This window comes from Neolamprologus brichardi, chromosome 23 (assembly GCF_056152115.1).
Source record: "Neolamprologus brichardi isolate AB-2024 chromosome 23, ASM5615211v1, whole genome shotgun sequence".
Taxonomy (NCBI): Eukaryota; Metazoa; Chordata; class Actinopteri; order Cichliformes; family Cichlidae; genus Neolamprologus; species Neolamprologus brichardi.
The window spans coordinates 22,265,213-22,284,142 of record NC_142125.1 but is presented as its reverse complement, the minus strand read 5'-3'; the positions used below and the strand labels follow the sequence as shown (position 1 = coordinate 22,284,142).

General features: G+C 41.9%; 2 non-coding genes across 2 annotated transcripts; both read left to right on the top strand.

Moving 5' to 3' along the window:
- Positions 1-11,506: 11,506 nt before the first annotated feature.
- Positions 11,507-11,579, top strand: trnar-ccu (transfer RNA arginine (anticodon CCU)). Its single transcript has one exon. It is a non-coding gene; the product is annotated as a tRNA-Arg (tRNA).
- Positions 11,580-11,585: 6 nt separating this feature from the next.
- On the top strand, positions 11,586-11,657 carry trnam-cau (transfer RNA methionine (anticodon CAU)). The gene has a single exon. It is a non-coding gene; the product is annotated as a tRNA-Met (tRNA).
- The last annotated feature ends 7,273 nt before the right edge of the window (positions 11,658-18,930 follow it).

Here is an 18,930-nt window from a genome sequence, read left to right as displayed (position 1 = left end):
GAAGTCGGGCCGAACACTGTGCGAGAGGCACAGACAGAGATTTACAGTGCAACGGGGGCTAATAAACACAAGGACAAGCTGAAAATAAAAGTTCGAAAGGAGCAGGTTGCGAAATGACAGACATCCCCGCAAGGACAAACAAGCGGCGCACAACAGTTTGAAGCGTCGGTGCTGGCAGTGTGCGAGAGAGTCATGCCAGGCAAGCCGCCATAGGTAATGACTGACAGGCTGTCACACGGAGACTGCTTTTCGGGACTTCAAGTCAACTCCGCAAACACTACCCTGCCTGCCATACCTGGCAGAAGCACAATTGGATAACAAGCGGGGCTGTTTGCACTGCCGGTGCTACATTCAGTGGGAGTCACGGCGAGGAACAAATAACGTCAGCAAAGCCTTTTTTTTAGTGCAGTTAGCGGTCACAGAGAGTGTTTTTCCCATCATGCTGAGCTGTAGCAAGGACACAGAAAACACCGACTGACACTTAATTCCACCCCATGCACACTCCAGTACTGTAGACTACAGTACTGCAGTGTGTACTGTACTATATATATGAGTTCTAGGGGATGTGGTTTCATCAAAAAAGCTGTAAGACTGCAAAAATATTAATAATTATATTTAATCATTAACAAAACTACAATTTCTAAGTAAAGAAGTGACCTCTACCACCCTCACAATGGCTTATTCTAAACGAGAATCAACATTTGCCAACTTTATACAGAAAAGTACAGTCCCAGCAATTAAGGCATTCATGGTTTGTGCACATTGATTTGCATTGCAGTCTTTCTATTGACCAACAGAGGGCGACTCCAAAAAAAAAATCACATTGTATAAAAGTCTATGTGAAAATGTCTCCACTTCCTACTTAATGTATTGCCTTAGTAAATGGGAAATGCCACTAGTTTCAAGTCTGAAGAAACATAGCAATCCATCCATCTATTCATATTCAGGTGCTTATCTGGGTTCAGCTCATGGGGGAAGCAGCTTAAACAGACCTCACCCTCCCCAGCCACCTTCTTACGCTCACCTGGGGAAACATCAAGGTTTTTCCAGCGTGTCCTGAGTCTGGGTCATAACTCCAACACCTCACCTCAGAGGTCATCCCAGTCAGATGTCTGAACCGTCTTAACTGGCTCCTTTCATTATGGAGGAGCAGCTGCTGTTTTCTAAGCCCTCAACGTTTCTCTAAATTTTAAAGGAAGTTTATTTCCACCGTTTCTATCTGTGATCTCATTCTTTCAATCACTATCCAGCGCTCGTAAGGATACTTGAGGTAGGGACTTCTCTGTTTACCACATGGCCCAAGTTTGTCCAACAGTCACCCGTTCCACTGTACCCACACACTAACAACACCCCAACACATTTAAACTGCTCCACTTGAGGCAGGAACTCGTCCCAGACTCAGAGTGGGCACAACACCCTTGTCCAACTGAGAACTGGTCCAGTGAAAGCTGGAGGTCGCCACCTAATGAAGTCAAAAGATCTGCAACATCTGCAAAGATGAGCCTGCAACACCTGGCTAAGCTCTCAGTTGAATTGGTATTGTGTTGTTAATTCCATCAGCAAGGAAAATGCCAAAAATCTACTGTCTGGTAAGTAATGAACCAAAAAGAAAATTCTCCAGTTTGTGACCCAGCTACAGGGGAGGAAGGGCACAAGCCGTTGTACTCCAAGCGCCAAATCGATCATTTCTATTGAAAGCTGAAGTACATTTTCACAGTGTACAGGCTGTGAGCTGACCTGCTGCTCTTTGTGGATGTACACAACTTAATTGAACCAGATGTTTTGTGAGTGGTCATGGCTGATTTCCATCCCCTACACCAGCAGTCCCCTGGCCCGCCCGGGAGTCGTTTGGTACTGGGCTGCGAGAGCTGAGGCACGGGTGTGAAATTTATGGTTTTCAGGATTTTTATCGTTTTTTATCGTTATTTTCTTTTAATCGTTTTTCTCGTTAACTCGGCTTCCCCGGGTCTTTCCCCATGTGTTATGGATAAATCTTTTTTTTTTTTGCTACCGGTACTGGTTTTATTTTGTTGTATTTTTCTGTGACACCTTAAAGACCTGTCCATGAAAATATTGTTAGACATAAATCGGTCCGTGCCACAAAAAAGGTTGGAGATCGCTGCCCTACACTGAAAGTACACTGTTTATGCTGTCTATATATCAGACACTATACAGTTAGTATGAAGGTGGAATAGATCTCAGCATCATCAGCTAAAATTAAAATGAATTTCTGCTACACTTGAACTCATGAAACCACAGCCACCTTGCACCAGTCACACACTGTTCTTTACTTCATACCCATCACAGTACAGCAATCTAACCTGTTTATCCTGCATTAACCTGCAGAGGATTTTCATGCAACCTTTAAATAACACAGTTATTCTACCTCAGTTTCTTTTGCAGCATGTTTCATAAAATAAAAAAACATAATGTCACATGTACAGACCCAATATCTGATTTTAAAAATGAGGACTTACATGTAAGCTTTAAATAAGCAGTCCTTACCTTTAAGTCTAACCTCTCCTCTTCCTCTCCTGTCTTTATCTTTCTTCATCTCTAAGTGGCGTTAGCTCTTTCTTTTCTCTCCCTGTGAAAAACAGCAGCCGGACCTTAAGCTAGTAACACACCGTAAGACAAACTTCACACAAACAGTTTGTGTGTTTGCTGATGTTTGTTGAGCTGATTAAAATGTTGAAATTACCTGCCAGAACATGTTCCTCCTTTTATGCTTGCTCCTCTTCAGTGGGGCTAGCTAGATGCTAAAGTACCGCCAACACAACTTACAGACACCAGCAATCCTTCCAGTGTTGTGGCAAAAAAAATTAATAATTGAATAAAAACACAGAGCCACACTTACCCCTGACTGTCATAGTCAGGGGTTAGATTGTTTAGACTGTTAATCGGTTTCTCCTTAGATTTTCAATCAGATCCACGCTTGCTGTCTTCATCGTGGTGGTGATGCATCTAAGCTTCACTTTGTTTCCTGTTTGACTGTTGTGGTAAAGATCTGAGGGTTAAAACACACGCTAACATTTTCTCCAAGGTTTCCACCACTTGATCTTTGACGGGTGCATTTTTACTGACAGTAGAAAAATGCCGTACCACTTTGAAACTTCCAAGTTAAACTCACCATTTTCCCACCAGTCATCAGCATTACTGACCACTGCTTCAGAAAACATGACTCTCAGCTTTCTATTTGACCTATTGATGGATAATTTTGTTTTTCTTTCCAGTGTACTCGCCCACGGGGTCTTTCTTTACAGGTCATACACTTCGAAAATCGACATCTGATGGAGGCTTTAAAGACAAATTCACCTTCCGGCAGATGTAGGTTTTTAAGCTTAATTTCAGCATTCACTGGCTTTTGTGCTGCATAAAGCCAGAAATTATAGATTCAATTAGCACAACTGGACAAGAAAGGAAAAGAGGACACAGTTGAATAAAAATTGCAAACGTTACTGAACTTACTGTTCAGAGCAGCTTTGAATGAAAAAAAAAACTAAACTAAAGGAGCTACAGTAAGGTTACCAGTGTCCTGGAGATGTACGCCCCCTCTGACAACCACCAGCTGGCTCCTTGGCACCCTCACTGACCTCATGATCTCCAGGTCTGAGCTCTGATGGCTCACCTACTACTGTACTTGTCAAGTTCACACGTTTCACACGTGTAGACCCTCCCTTATTACATACATGATCATTTCAGGGTCACAGGAACACCATCAGGGCACTAAGTCTTGTGCTTTCACTCTAATTTTCTCCAATAAAACTTGTTTCTGGAGCTTTTAAATTGCTGTAAAGATGGGTGATCAAACGATAGCTGGGAGGATTTTAACCTTTGCCAAAAGGTATAAAGTAAAATTGAAATCTAAGCAGATCAAAGACTAGGATGTTGTCCATAATTTGTTGTTTCCGAGTAAATCTCCCTAATCTATCATGGTAACATAACGCTGCTATCATCACAGCAGGAGGGAAGTGGGGGAGAAAAGAGATGAAGAACATTTCCATGTCCATAATTACAATATGCTATTGTGCACATTGTCAGAGGTTTTCGAAGATGGAGGGTGGAGGAAATGATCGCAATCATTATGCTATAGCTTGGATACAAAAGTATAATTTACAGCTGTGGTATAAATACAAGATTTAACTGCAAATTATTATGCACATTTAAGAGTACGACTCTCTGCGGTGGCTGATTGTCTTGCAGAGACGTGTCGGCTGCTCGGCTTTTCTGCAGATGGTCTGGCTCAGATTTTTCAGTTAACTTCAAAATAATTACCTGTCACACAAATGCCCAAAAGGCCCCAGGGGCAGTTTAACACTCTCAGCAGATATCATTTTTCTCTTAAGCCACCACACAGCGTTAAAATTAATGCTGCTGCCCAGACAACCTTTTGACCTCTGACCTTCCAATTGTCTTGTTGCTTTTCAAAGGGTAAACAGAGACAGAAGACAGCCTGTCTGTGAACCTAATGGTCTGTCTCTGTGTCTACGTATCTGACTGATGACCAGCTTACTGATGTGTTGTCGTTTGTTTCCATGCAGTTTTTTGTTTTTCGTCAATTTTTGTTACAAAATTTTGGTCAGGACCACTTTAGGTTTAAATAAAACAATAGAAATAATTTTAAAAAAAATCAAAAAGCCATTTAACCAAGTTTATATTTGACATAGCTTATATCTGGTGTTTGTGTTCAGCAGCAGCAGACTGCTGTGTGGAAGAGAGCAGCTGTCAGGGAGTGTGGGTTGCAGTGGGTTGCAAAGTGTCTCGCAGTCGCAGCAGCAAATTAAATATCTAGCTATTGTGAAGGATAAATTTATGTGCCATAAGACAATGAATGCAACCGGACCTCTTTTTGGGGGGGTTCCTTCTGAAGGCATTTCTCTTCTCATCCAAATGGCTTGTTTACTTTTAAAAATTGTTGTTACTTCCTAAGTGAGGTGAGAAAGGAAGTGATTGCGGTTTCGTGTGGCTAAAATGAGCTTCCTCTAAAGGGTGTCAGAGCTCTCAGTAGTCAGTTTAGGTATTTTTTTGGGGAGTTGACCAGGATAACTCCTGGACACCTCCTAGGTGAGGTGTTTTGTCCAGCTGGGAGGACAAAGACACATTAGAGTGATCATGTCTCTTGGTTGGCTTGGGAATGTTTTAGTGTCCGGAAGAGCTAGAGGAGGTGGGCGGGGAAAGCGACTCACAACTTGGACCTGGATATGCAGCAAGAAGATGGATGGATGCCATCTTGGAGGTGTTCCTGAGGGTTGCTGGCCCACCTTGTCATCATGTGAGTTATTAAGGGTCTAGTAACTGGAAGGTCAGTGGTTTGATCCACTCCAGCCTGCATGTCAAAGTATCCTTAAGCAAGATATTAAACCCCAAGTTACCCCTCGACGTATCCGCTGGAGTGTGAGTTTGTGAGTTTGTGGTTAAAAGTGTTCAGGCATAGAAAATATTGTGTAACTGAGTCTTTTAGTAAGAAAATTGAAATATATATGAATACCAGTCTACTGAAGGTCGCGTGGGCCAAGGTGTGAATGACTTTTGACTGTCACAGCTGACTGATAGTTGGTGTCACTGCTTCGCTTCAGTGAGAGTTCGGTATTTATTAAATATCTGGGACTCCCCATTTGCTGAAGAAGCCTTTTTAATGAGAGGTGACAATCTTCAAGAACCTGCAAAAAGAAGTTAAGCAGTCTTCAACTCAAGCAGCTTGAATAACTGAGAACCTCTACAGGTATATTGCTGTCATATATATTATATTCGGTATTTTGTATTACATACACTTTTGATAGTATTTTATACTGTACACAGCGACAGAAGACTGCACCACTATTTACAAATAGATAGTTATTTATTGACCCACCCTATAGCCTATTTACTATCCTAGCTTTATTTTGGATGCTTTCATTATTTTACTTTGCGCACAGAAATAAAATAATTTCACAAAAACTTAAAGAAAAAATACCAGGATCTTTGGGTCATACGCATCTTCCTTCTTTCTCCAAACATAAACAAACAGATCCTATTTAACCTCCTGACATCCACCAGTTACTTGCAACATAATTGGGGTTCAGGTCAAATACATTCCCAGAAACTAGAAGACTGCCGCCCATTTTGGCCAGCTGTTTATTAGGCAGCTTGTTTTGTGGTCAACGTGTCAGAGCCATATAGACAGGTGGATGTTATATTAACCACAACCCTAAATTAGTCAGCAACAACCTATTAGTTGCTAAAAGGATAGTAACTTCATCTATAGCCAAGCTGACACACGGTAAGAGTAGAATTTAGGGGGATGTGTCCTTTTTCTAGTTTTCACTGCTGTACTTTTAACATGTAGCCAAAGAAGAAATTGTTTACGGCTCAGTTTTTCTGGCGATTATTGCTGCAGTGAAAGGAAAAGGAAATAAAAAGTAGAAGAACATAAAAAAAATGTTTAAACACATGAAAACAAATATGGGGGAATATATTTCACAGTTCAATGTGTCTGATGCTAAATGAAATATAAGTAAGTGGGTGAGAACAAATGAAAAGTACAAACAAATAGCACCGACAAAATCCAAGTACTAAAGAGCTGCAGCAGCGTAAGTACTCTCATTTCTTATTTTCAGAAATCTACACCACTTTCCTCCTCCGCCACCAAATTTTCACCAAATATAGCAACAAAATAATGTACAATAACACACTTGTAAGATGGTATGAGCTGCTGGAGTTCAGACATATATAGAGCCATGTTAATGTGGGAGGGGGGGTGTTACAGTTTATCAACCTGCCTGTGCATCTGCCAATCAAACCAGCTGTCTGTCAGCCTGTCAACAAGCAGAGATAAAGAGAAAAACTTGTTCTCAGAATAGAATCAGCTGTTCTCTGTACTGTCGGATGCTCCTGCTCTCCGGAGAAAGCGTTTCTCATCTGACATCTCCATGGATAAGACTGAGATTTCCTATTCGGTGTAAGGGAGTGATGGAGTGAACGGCTCAATGAGAGGGACAAGGGGGGAGGCCTGAACAAAGCTTTGTCCACTCGCACCCTCTCTGTGGATCACAATGTGACGACCCCACTTTCCCAGACTATGAAAGTCACCCTCTGGTGTTTAGGTTAAAGAAATCCAGGAGAGGAAATTAATTTTGTCGTAACTCGTTTAACCTTTCAGCGTGCCCCTGGGTAGCCAGGAGGCAACGAGAAGTGAGGTTGGATGTGATAACAGCTATCTGGTGACTGCTTATGGTCTGCAGCTCGTCGGTTTTCAGCATCACAAAGACTGCTCAGAGGTCACTTGAGATACATTTAAAGGCTCTAACCCAGGATTTTATTCATAATGAGGGCACGCCAAAATTAAAAGTACATTTGTGTCAGAGTCTCTTGGAAACTGGAATCAGTTTGACCAGTGCACTTCACAACATGATTATCATGCATACTTACATTAAAGTGACCACATTTTTTTTTTTTTTTGCAATTACACTTGGAAAAACAGTGATTTGAGACTATAGTTGACCAGATGCAACAAACTTGCAATCTTGTTGCCTTTGAAATGGTCGCTTTGAACACAAGGAGCGGGTGTGCAACCACTCGCAGTTAGCTGCCATCTACAACTTTGGCTTTTGCGCATCAAGTGTTAATAAAAAGTCAATAAGATGAAGTCCGTCTGCAATCAGTTTGGGTCAAGCTGGCAATCGCATGCTGTCTGTTTGTGATAATACAGACATTGACTGTGAAAAATAGGCAAAAATTACAAATCTGATGCCATCTTTGCAAATCTACATACACAGAAATTCACATTAATGACTTAGATTCAACGTCCAGTCAGAATCTTGTAGGTCTAACAGGATTTCATCCAAAATCAGTGACGTGTTTGCTGCAGGTCGATGATTTAAAATGACATAGGTGCTCAGCAACCTTGCTTTAATATTTATAGCAAGAATACAACCAACTGGCAAGCAGCTGCCAATCAACTGCAAAGACATGAATTCTGCTTCCATTTATAAATGAGGCGGTAATTATTTAACCTTCACCAATATGTCTGAGTAATTGCAGTCAGACAATTGTTACTTAAGTAACAAGTACATTACAGCATTTGGCAAAAGGCTAACAGTGGTCACCAAAATGATATTTTTCCTAGCTGAAAGGAAGTGCTGCCCTATTTTTATTCTTTTCTTCTAACAAAAAAACAAAAAACAGATTTTCCCATAAAATGTAACAGTCTGCTTGTCTCAGCGATGAGCAGTACAGCCCCACATGCTTGCTAGAGTGGCTGTAGATTATTCTTGGTTAACTCTACCCACCTTGGAAACAGTTGGCAACACTGGCTCTGATCCAGCAAGAGGAGAAATTCATACCATTTTTTCCCTGTCTTAACGTTTGTGGTTCTTTTTCTTTTTACTGCGGTAGTTATGATGATTTAAAGTGGAACCAACTTTAGCTTCATGTGAATAAGTGCATATAAAATCTGCACTGAGACTTTAGATGGGGCATATCAGCGCAAACACCTCATACTAGCTGTCAGCACGAGCACGGTGGTGGAGGGGTGATTATTTCGGCACCTTGCAGTCACTGAGTCAGCCATCTGTGTGCCAAATTACTCTAGAGTCAAATGTGAGACATCTGTCCAACAGATAAAGCTTTCACCAAACTGGGTCATGCAACAGGACAATGATCCCAAGCACAACAGCAAATCTACAACAGAAGAACAAAAAAAAAGAAAAGAATCAAAGTGTTATTATGGTCCAGTCAAAGTCCAGATGTGGCACGGTAAGAGAGCTGTGCATGAACAAATTCTCACAAACCTCACTGAACTGAAGCAGATTTATAAATCAGAATGGGCCAAAATTCCTCCACAACAAAACAAGAAACCGATAAAGTCACACAGAAAAAGATTATTTCAAGTTATTGCTCCTAAAAGTGTTTATACAAGCTGCTTTTAGCTTCCAAAGGACTGGAAAAACGTTTTTTCACAGGACTGTAGAAAGAAGCTCCAGATTTGTCGTCACTGATGTTTCTGAGCCCTGACACACAACAGTAGGTAAGCAAATACGATGCGATTGCTCCCATGAGCCGGTGCGTCCATGCATCACGGCACACGGCATAAAGATAAATGTTTCCCGACGTCTTCACTCAGTTTCAACTTGTTGCCACATGTCAGCGGTGTCTTCCTGCCACTGGAAATGACTTCCTGTCTCTTCTGGATTTATAGTCGCTTAGCAGATGTGAACATCTGGCTGCACAGGAGTTAGCAAGTGAATTTATGGGAGCGCATCTATAGCATTTGCAGTAGATTTTTATCCCTGTGTTTTGTTAGCGGGACATGAAAAGGAAAAAGCGTGAGTAAACAGAAAGAACTGATAGGATCCAGATTAAAAAGCCCGAGGTTGTTATAGGTAATGAACCTACACCGTGCGTGTGCAGCTATTGTCGCCTATAATTGCAGTGATGTTCTTCAGCAGCCGAGAAATGCCAAAGAGGACCGCTCAAACAAAAACACCTGCCTCGGCTGTTGTTCCGCTACAATATTTCCTTCCTGGCAATCCCCTGCCTCTCTGCCTTTCACACACTCCCCCCTCCTCCTCCTGCCACGGGTCCATGAGCGAATATTTTTGTATTTTTTATAGAAAACAGAAGAAGAAGTGCCAGTTGGGAGACAAAAGGAGAAAGTGGTGACATTATGATGTGCCCGTGATGTTAATTAAAAGAGGAGAATGAGTCCATTCAGCAGCGTTTTACCGATCCCTGAACAATAACCTTTTGTGTTAAAGAGAAATGTGATCTATACCAACCCTGTAAGAGGTTTACATTAAACCCAGCAAGCTGTACAATGAAATGTCACTCTCCTGCCATCTCTGCAAGGATTCAGGCTCACGCAGTGACGTGTTTATGTGAGGTGAAGCGTTAACGCTGTGTTTCATTTTATTTCCTTTGCTTGTCACTTAAGCATTTTGTTATTGGTACTGTATATCACACCGCTCTATGTTTTCTTGTCATTTAGGTCTCCGTTATCCAATTCAGCTTTGTCTTTGCTTGTCATCTTTTTTGAAGGAGATGAAGAGGGATCTTTTGTTTTTTAAATATAAAGGCCCTTAGGGTTTGTTTTATTTCATGTCAAGAAAATTTATATTTTTGATGTACTGTATCACTGAGCATGTAAATACTATAAGCCAATCAAGCGTTCGGATGCTGGTGGATGTCAGGCGTGCATTCTGTCAGTTTCTATCTTGTTGTCAGAGGCAGGATGAATGCATTAAGACGACTTCTGTACGCTACTTTCATCAGATTCCTCTCTTTGAGACGTGTGGAGGTACAAAAAATACACCGAAAAGCTCATCAGCCCATAAACACATCAAGTCATCAAGTCTCGAACTTCTTGGCATTGTTCGACCTTTTTTGGGAAAGCTTCCAGGGGGTGGAAATCTGTTTCCGCAGGCTCGGTAATGTTCAGATGTGGTGATTCAGAGGGACATGAAAGGTATTTCACTCGCTCATGCTGTTCATGAGTCCACTTGCCAGCGTGAGTGGGGGCATTATTTTGAAATATGAAAATTTCATGAATGAAAAGCTCTTGCACCACGGGGTGTACCTAAGGAAATGGCCTCTTACTCCTTATTATTTCACCATGTGGAGGAATTACTGGGCTTATGACTCCCACAAGATTGCTACGATACATTTAAAGACCAGGCTGCACATTTAACTGTTACAACAATCTGCTGCAGGCATATATGACTTTCTTAGAATGGCAGCAGGGAGACAATTTAGGTCAAGAGGACTACCACTTTGGTCCAAATGAAATAGTGTAAAGCTACACTGAATTCACACAAAAGCACATAAAAGGCGTCTCGAGTCCTGGATTTTTGTTGCTGCAAAAAACATTTGAGAAAAATAACTAAAGTTATGAACTGCCTTGACATAGTGAAGAATATCTAAGGTATCCTTCACAGACTGCCCAGCGACCCCAATGCAACCTCCGGTTATGAGGATCAAAGCCGACTATAGATAGCCAGGTTGCAATTCTTAGAAACAACAGCTGCAGATCCATCATGTAAATCTCTCATTCCACCACATACCAATGGTGTTGTATTGGATTGAGATCTGGTGACTGTGAAGTCATTCTCATTGTCACGTTTAAGAAATTAGTTTGAGATGATCTTAGCTTTGTGACACAGCGTGTTATCAGAAGATGGTACACTGTGGTCATATAGGAATGGACATCGTCAGCAACAACACTGTTCATTGGTGTTTAACTAATGCTCCGTTGGTACTAAGCGGCCCAAAGTGTGCTAAGAATCCCTTTTACAATCAGAGCTGTTTTAATTAATCGTCACATGAAATCAGCAAGATGCTCCAAAGACTCTTTAAAGGCTTAATGTTTAATATGTAATAGAGCCAGTGATCCAGATCTTAGTTACTCTGTAGGCCTTTGGGTGGTTTCCTGTCCACAAACAACAGGAACATTCAAACAAAGTGGAGCTCAGAGCACAGCTCAGGAGCTGAACCAACTGAACAATATGCAGTATTTTTGGGTTCAGTGCGTGCCGCCCCAGTGGCCTAATGGATAAGGCACTGGCCTCCTAAGCCAGGGATTGTGGGTTCGAGTCCCATCTGGGGTGCTGTCCAGCAGAGTGGCGCAGCGGAAGCGTGCTGGGCCCATAACCCAGAGGTCGATGGATCGAAACCATCCTCTGCTAACACTTTTAGACAGCTGGTTGAACCCTGAGTAATGGGCCTCAAGTGTGCCGAGAAAATCATCACACCAACATAAACAGCACAATGGATTCATGCTTTCTATGCCACCTCCTGTTGTAGCCAATCTGTTTAAATGTCCACTGTTTTAACCGAGTACCTGAACAGTTGTACCTAATAAAGTGTGCATCTCTCTAGCTGACCATGCTTATTCTCCGCCCCTTACCTGTTTGATAGATGTAGGCACTTTTACACCTTTAACATCAATGAAATTTTTTTTATCAATTAGGTGGACTGGCCCCACCGGAAGAATCACAGTGATTAATAATTCTGATTAGATGCCGATATTGTGATTAACAACATTTTTCCTCTATCATTTAAAAGATTTTCACTTTTCAGATGAAACATCTCAACCTCCACAAGACAACTTGTTTTTTTGTTGTTCTTTTTTCTTGAGGATTAAGTTTCCATCAGTCACTCTTGGTGACTTTGGATTCACATTTCTGTGGCGTTTCATATTGTCACAACTTTTCACTCTGTTCCCTTTGTGGCGCTTTATTATTGCGGTTTTGTCTCGCAGTACAAAGACTGTATGGATTCTTTGATATGTCAGCGATGCAAATACAATGATGGCTTGAAATGACAAGAAACAGAAAGGAGCTCATACTCTGACAGCAGAACTAGGCCAATTTATATAGCAAATGATTGGTGCCATTCGTTTTAGCGCGCACGGAAGCAGTTGTTCACTTATACGGCGAGCAAAATATTAACAGTGTGTTCATAAGTAATTAGTCTGAACTCTAACCTTTCTTCCTTTCAGTGCCCAGTCTGCTGGCTGTCTCTCTAACTCGCTGTAAGAAAACGAGCAGCTTGTTTCAGCCTCAACAACCCCTGAAACAGTCGCCATAAAATAAACAAACTAGAAATCTTATAAAATTGTGGATGAGGTGATGACTATGGGACATTTAACCATATTTTCATACATTTAATAAACATCCATCCATCCATTCGCTTCCGCTTATCCTTTTCAGGGGCGCGGGGGGCGCTGGAGCCAATCCCAGCTGTCGTAGGGCGAGAGGCAGGGTACACCCTGGACAGGTCGCCAGTCTGTCGCAGGGCCAACACACAGGGACAGACAACTCACATTGTTGTCTGTCCCTGTGCACTCACATTCACACCTAGTGGCAATTTGGATTAATCAATTAACCTATCCCCACAAGCGACAAACCACATTTAATAAACAGATAAACAATTAAATTACAGAAAGTTCCCTTTTTTTTATACTGTTTCCATAAAAAATGTATGTTGTTTCTTTTTAATGGTGGCTTTACAGTAAAAACTGACTTGCATTTCTCTTCTTTTTCTTATATTGAAATATTTCATGAATTAAAAGGGTATTTAAAGTTATTTACACTGACAAAAAGGGAAGTTTTACTGGTGTGCGCCACAATGTAAAATGAGTTTGACATCTCAGCTGTGGAGGAAAGCGAGGTGTGGGAGTTGGAAAGAGTGGAAAGGGCGGAGGGATCATCCAATGCAGCGACCTCGGTTGATTGTGTGAGCGGGGGGGAAAGTCTTTGAGTTAATTTTTAATTTTTACTGAAAATATTTCAATTCTCTGAATAACAGACTTGCCAAATCTCAGCCAAAGTTCTGGTCTAACCTTGACCACATTTCGTTTTCCAAACTTTTGCTGCTCGGATCGCTCATGGGTGTCCTCCCACTGTGTACTTGTACTTGTGCAACAAGACGGATGCAGAAAGAAGAGAATCATAAGTGCATCCTAAGCGGTCCAGGGCTCCGCAGGCCTGTGCAAACCTGTAGGTGGTGATGAACAATTACTTAGACACACTCTGTTTGTTTTCCTCTGGAGGGAAAGAGGTTGGAGTGCATTTTTCTTTCATACAAAAACATAAAACTGCTCTCTGTTTTGCCCCTTTAGGATACCGTAGGTAAACAAAATTTGTAATATTTACTCGGCTGCAGTCACCCGGGTACTTGTGTCGGCAGTGGCTCCAGCTTGTTGCAGCATCGGGTACATCTGAGCGGTCTGCAGGATCTGAGGCATCACTGGGGAGGCTGTGCTGGCACGGATGAGGAAACGGGAGAAGGAAAGTGGGAAAGGAGGGGGTATAAAGGGAATCGATGGAAAGCTCCTTTTAAACTCAGTTCCCAGGCTGTGCAGCTGCTAGCAATTACCTGAGAAGGAGAGAGGAAAGACTGTGAAGTAACCCAGCGCTGAAGGCCTCTCCTCAGCTCACGCCCGGAGGCTCACTAATTACTTCACCAAAAACCCCGAATATCTGTCAGAACCAATCAGAGGCCGCCAGGAAATAGGAACATGGAGAGGCATTCATTTGTTTGTGAGGCAAACACTCGCCAAGATACTAAGAATCTGTGTTTATTAATGCATGTGTACAGGTTGCTCCCTGGAAAATATCGCCTCCCGCTCTGAGGAGGGACATTTTCATCCACACAGACGCAGCTTAGCATGGAGTTAAGCAAAGGGTAGAAAGTAGAGTCGGAAACATGAGGTGCTTGCTCTATATGAGAATCGTCATTTCTGCATCCTTTCTCTTCCCTCCTTCCCCCAACACCTTCCTTCATCTTCTTTGGATTGGTTAGGGAGCCTGGCTGCCCCCCCACACTCCACCACCACCACCACCACCCTCTGCCATATGCTCAACGCCGTTAGTCTTTTAGAACCACTTTGTCACTCTCCCGAGTTTAGGAGGTAGACTTTGAAAGTGATGTCGCGGGATGCAAAACACCCGGGGAAGGTGGGCCAGCACCAGACAATGATTAATACGGCTTTCAGCGATCTCCTTGAAGGAAACTGAGGCGTCATTGCGTCGCTGCAGAATTACTTCGGCTTAGAAGGGAGGTGTGGTGGTGGTGGGGCAGAGGGGTAGCTGCATCATAGTTCTTTGAATTGCCGTATATGGATGTTTTTTAATTAAAATGTTTAGAGAAAAACACATTATTCACAACCTTGAATTGCAAGGGCGAAACATACTTTATGCATCAGGGAGGAGGAAAGTGTTGAGACTTTGTCACATTCATGAAAGCCTCATCTTGATTTCCATGCCGCTCCTCCAAGGTTGAGCAGGTTGTTGTCGTCCCCCTCCCCCCACCTCCTTCCTGTTCCAAGTTCTAAAATGATAAATGATAAATTAGCGCACATTTCTCATACCTTTCATCTGCTAAGACGTCGGGACGCACCGAGAAACAAATGCTGTAGATTTTAAACGTTAGAGAGAGGCTTTCTTTCTCCCTTTGGGGAGTGCTGAGGTGTGCTTTTGCATGAATGGAGCCCAAATGGAGTTTGCAGAGCTCGAGGTGGCAGGAAGAGCAGGAGCTGGTCATTTCCAACGTGAAGTCACGGGATCGTGTTTTCTCAGGGGCCGCTAATACGCGCTGGCATAGTGAGTGACTCTCCTCGATGAAGGTCTAATTAAGACTAATAGAAGACGATGATGGAGGTCTGCTCGGGGAGCCGTGACACTCACACCTCCTGTGGGTGTTACTTGGCTTTCTTCGGGGTACACTTGTACACAGCGTGAAAGTGTTGTGCCATATCACAGAAGCCCAGTGAGGAAGATATTTACCTGTCACCAATTCTTGCTTGTTGCTGAGTAGTAAGATGCATGGTGCTGTGCAAAAGTGTTGAGCCATCCTGCATTTCTTTATGTTGTTCTGGGAAAACATACATAAGGCCTGGAGCCCAGAATCTGCCTGACAACGATTCCTATCCAGCCGACTGGATGACTGGAAAATGTGAAGGAGCACGGTGGGTCAGACGGCTTTTTTTATTGGGTTTTTTTTTTACAGTGAGTCTGAACAAAAAAAAAGTTCATTTTCTTTATGTTTTATAACTTTTTCTGTAATTTTACACGTTTATTTCTTACAGTTTAAGCCCAAACAGTCATGCTAATCTACTACACCAACGTGTCTTTATCATGTGGAAAAACTGAGACACGCTGTTGAGATTGCATTGTTAAAAATCCCTCTGGGATTAAATGTTCAGTTTTATTTCTCTTTATTGAGAGGAAGGGGAACTTTCACTAGAGCGAGTTATTTGTGGCCCACGATGTAAAATGAATTTGATAAATAGTCCTCATTACTCGTTGGATGGCTTTAAAGGTGCATTGTTGATTTAGTCTTCCTCTCACTGGGCCGCTGTTGAAACATTTATTCAGTAGCAAAGTGAGCGAGGATCAGATTGCACATATTTGGTAGAAAGCAGAATATCAACACTGTGAATAAAGTTCAACTGAGTGCAGCTCACTGGGGAACTCGGATGATTTTGTTGTTTTTTGATAAAAATGTGAAAAATAAAAACAAAATGAAAAGGAGAAACATTCCACTAAGACTGTGTTCAATCTTTGACTGTGCATATATCCAGCTCTGTGATTTGATGGACATCTTTACAGATTTAGGTAGCAATCACTAACTGTTCACTTTATAAGTTTACGAATGTCCAGGTTCTGGTTAACACAGATATCCAATCAGCCTATCATCTTGCAGCAACTCGGTGCATTTAAGCATGATGAAGAGAGCCTGCTGAAGTTTAAACAGAGCATGAGGACAGGGAAGACACTCTGTCTCATCAGGATACAGCCATGTTCTAGCAGTGAGTGCATTTATAAACAGTTTCCTTTGCAATAATAACAGAAAGCTGACTGTCTAAAAGTGCTAACAGGAGATGGCTCAGCACACTTCTGATGCGCCACGCTGCAAAAATTCACGCCGGATGGGACTCGAACCCAGAATCCCTGGGTTAGGAGGCTAGTGCCTTATCCATTAGGCCACTGGGGCTGCACTTAATGTGCTGCATATTATTCAGTCTACAGCTGATCCATTGTGACCTGCAGTGAAATGAGGAAAATGTCTATTCAGCTCCTGAGCTTTGCTCTGGGCTCCACTTTGTTTGGGTGGTGTTTCTGTTGTTCGTGGAGATTCATGAAACCAGACGAGGACCAGAGAGTAACTAAGATCTGGATCACTGGCTCTGGTTACATTAAACATTGAGTCTTTAAAGAGTCTTTAAAGGATCTTTCAGAATTTATACCACAAAGAACAAAGACAGCTCTGAAGGAAAAAGGGGGTCTGACCCTTTACTAGAAAAGTATAGTGCACAGTATAAAATATTGAATAATATAGTATAAAATACTATCACAGCACAAATCAAAATGGGGAAAAAATGTAGATCACACACATTCTATTGAGTTTGTACTCTATTAATCTCTTTAAACCTTCGACTTGCCTGTAAGCTGATTTCTGCTGTTATGATCCCCGTCACACCCACTCCTGTCACATTTCTTCTGTCCCATCCAGAGATGGGCAGTAACGCGTTACAAATAACGCGTTACTGTAATCTGATTACTTTTTAAAGTAACGAGTAAAGTAAGGGATTACTATCGCAAAAACGGTAATTAGATTACCGTTACTTTCCGGTAGGAACGCTGCGTTACTGCGTTACTAAAACCGTGATTTTTTTGTGAGAATGTATCATGACAGTGACGTAAGCGAGTGCGACGTTCGTGACAACAGCTGTGTGCAGATCAACAGTGGATAATATATCGAATGCGGGAGAGAGTATGAGCGTGCAGCATTTAAAGCGTGGAAGTACTGACCTTACTTTGAGTTTGATTCCATAAAAAGTGACAAAAACATTAGTGTCCGTTGTGCGTGGGAAGAAAACTTCTTTTTACAGCGAAAAAAACCCCTAAACTTCCAAGCAAGCACCGAGTGCGCAACGACGTAATGGGAAATTCACAGAGAAACTCGCGGATTCTTCCACTGACCGCTGCGGCACACCTGCACCAGGGCAAACCTCCGCCTACCCTACTCCTGCTTTACAGGTGAAAATAGAGCAAAAGGACTGCTAGTCTTTGACTTACTGGCATCTATTTGAAAGACTGAGTGGAAACACAAAAAATATTTTATGTGCTGGAATGTGCAGAAAATAGGTTTAAATGTTAAACAAATTTCTTCCAGTCAGAGAATGTTGCATATAATTAAATTTTTGCTTGATGCATAAAGTTAAAAGATTGAAACTAATAAAACAAGTTTTAAAAAGGGACTTTTCCATTTGATTACATTTTGTATGATGGATTATGTAGAAGAATTGGGCTGAAAGATCTATCGCTTTATCACCTATTCAGGTTGTAACTAAGTAATTAATTACTTTTGAAAATAAGTCATCAGTAAAGTAACGGGATTACTTTTTTGGGGACGTAATTAGTAATTAGTTACTGATTACTTTTTTCAAGTAACTTGGCCAACACTGGTCCTATCTTCCATTTTTTTTTAAATTAAAGAAGTTGCAGTGGCCAGTTTGAGGGGAGGAAATGTGACAGTGATATAATGAGCTATGAATACTCGCATTTATCCACTAATAAGTAAGATAATTTAGAAATGAGTGCTGAGTAATGACGTTATGATTGTGGTGGGGACACAGAAACAAAGGAAGTGCTCTCACTCAGTCATTCCCTTCCTCCAGCACACACACACATTCATGTACAAAGAGTCATTTGCACACTCAATAAAACTACTGTTCTTCCATATCGCAATTTATCCGAACAAATTAGAGGCTGCGAGCATCCCACAGATGAAATCTCAGTTAGTATCTACCATGCAAATTAAAGCAACGTGGCCCATACTCCATTACACATATCATTATAAACCCCTTTGCCCCACTTCAAAACCCCCGCTACCAATAATCAATCTCACCATGTTGGTGTATAAAATGCAAAGCTGTGAATTAACAAGCAGGCGTGACAGGCTGATTATTGATTTAATGTCAGCGCCTGGACGGCACATACATCTCTGAGGCACAGCACACTATTAAAATGTCCTAACTAGGGTAATTGCATTAGACACCTTTTTATACCACTTTGTAGGGCTAATCGGCATGTAATAAGGAGAGAGATGAGACAGGAGCCCAGCGATTCGTCGAGACAGCGGCCACGTGATGTCATGTCTGGAGGCGGAAGGTAAAGCAGGAAAGAGAGAAGAATAAAAGAAGTAGAAGGGAACGATCAGGGCTAATCTGTGCAGGGTTACAGATTTCTTGCCGCTACAGTAGGAAAGGTTAGAGCAGAGGTCAAAGGTTAAACAGAGACAACGTCAATGTTGGTCTTTGGACTGACCTGATTAAAAACAACTAAATTTTGACAGAAGCCCAGAGCGAAGATCAAGATTCAGCCAGCGTGCACACCAGAACATAAAAGCAGAAAACATGTAAGAAGGCCTCCACCAGAGCCCTGCAGAGGC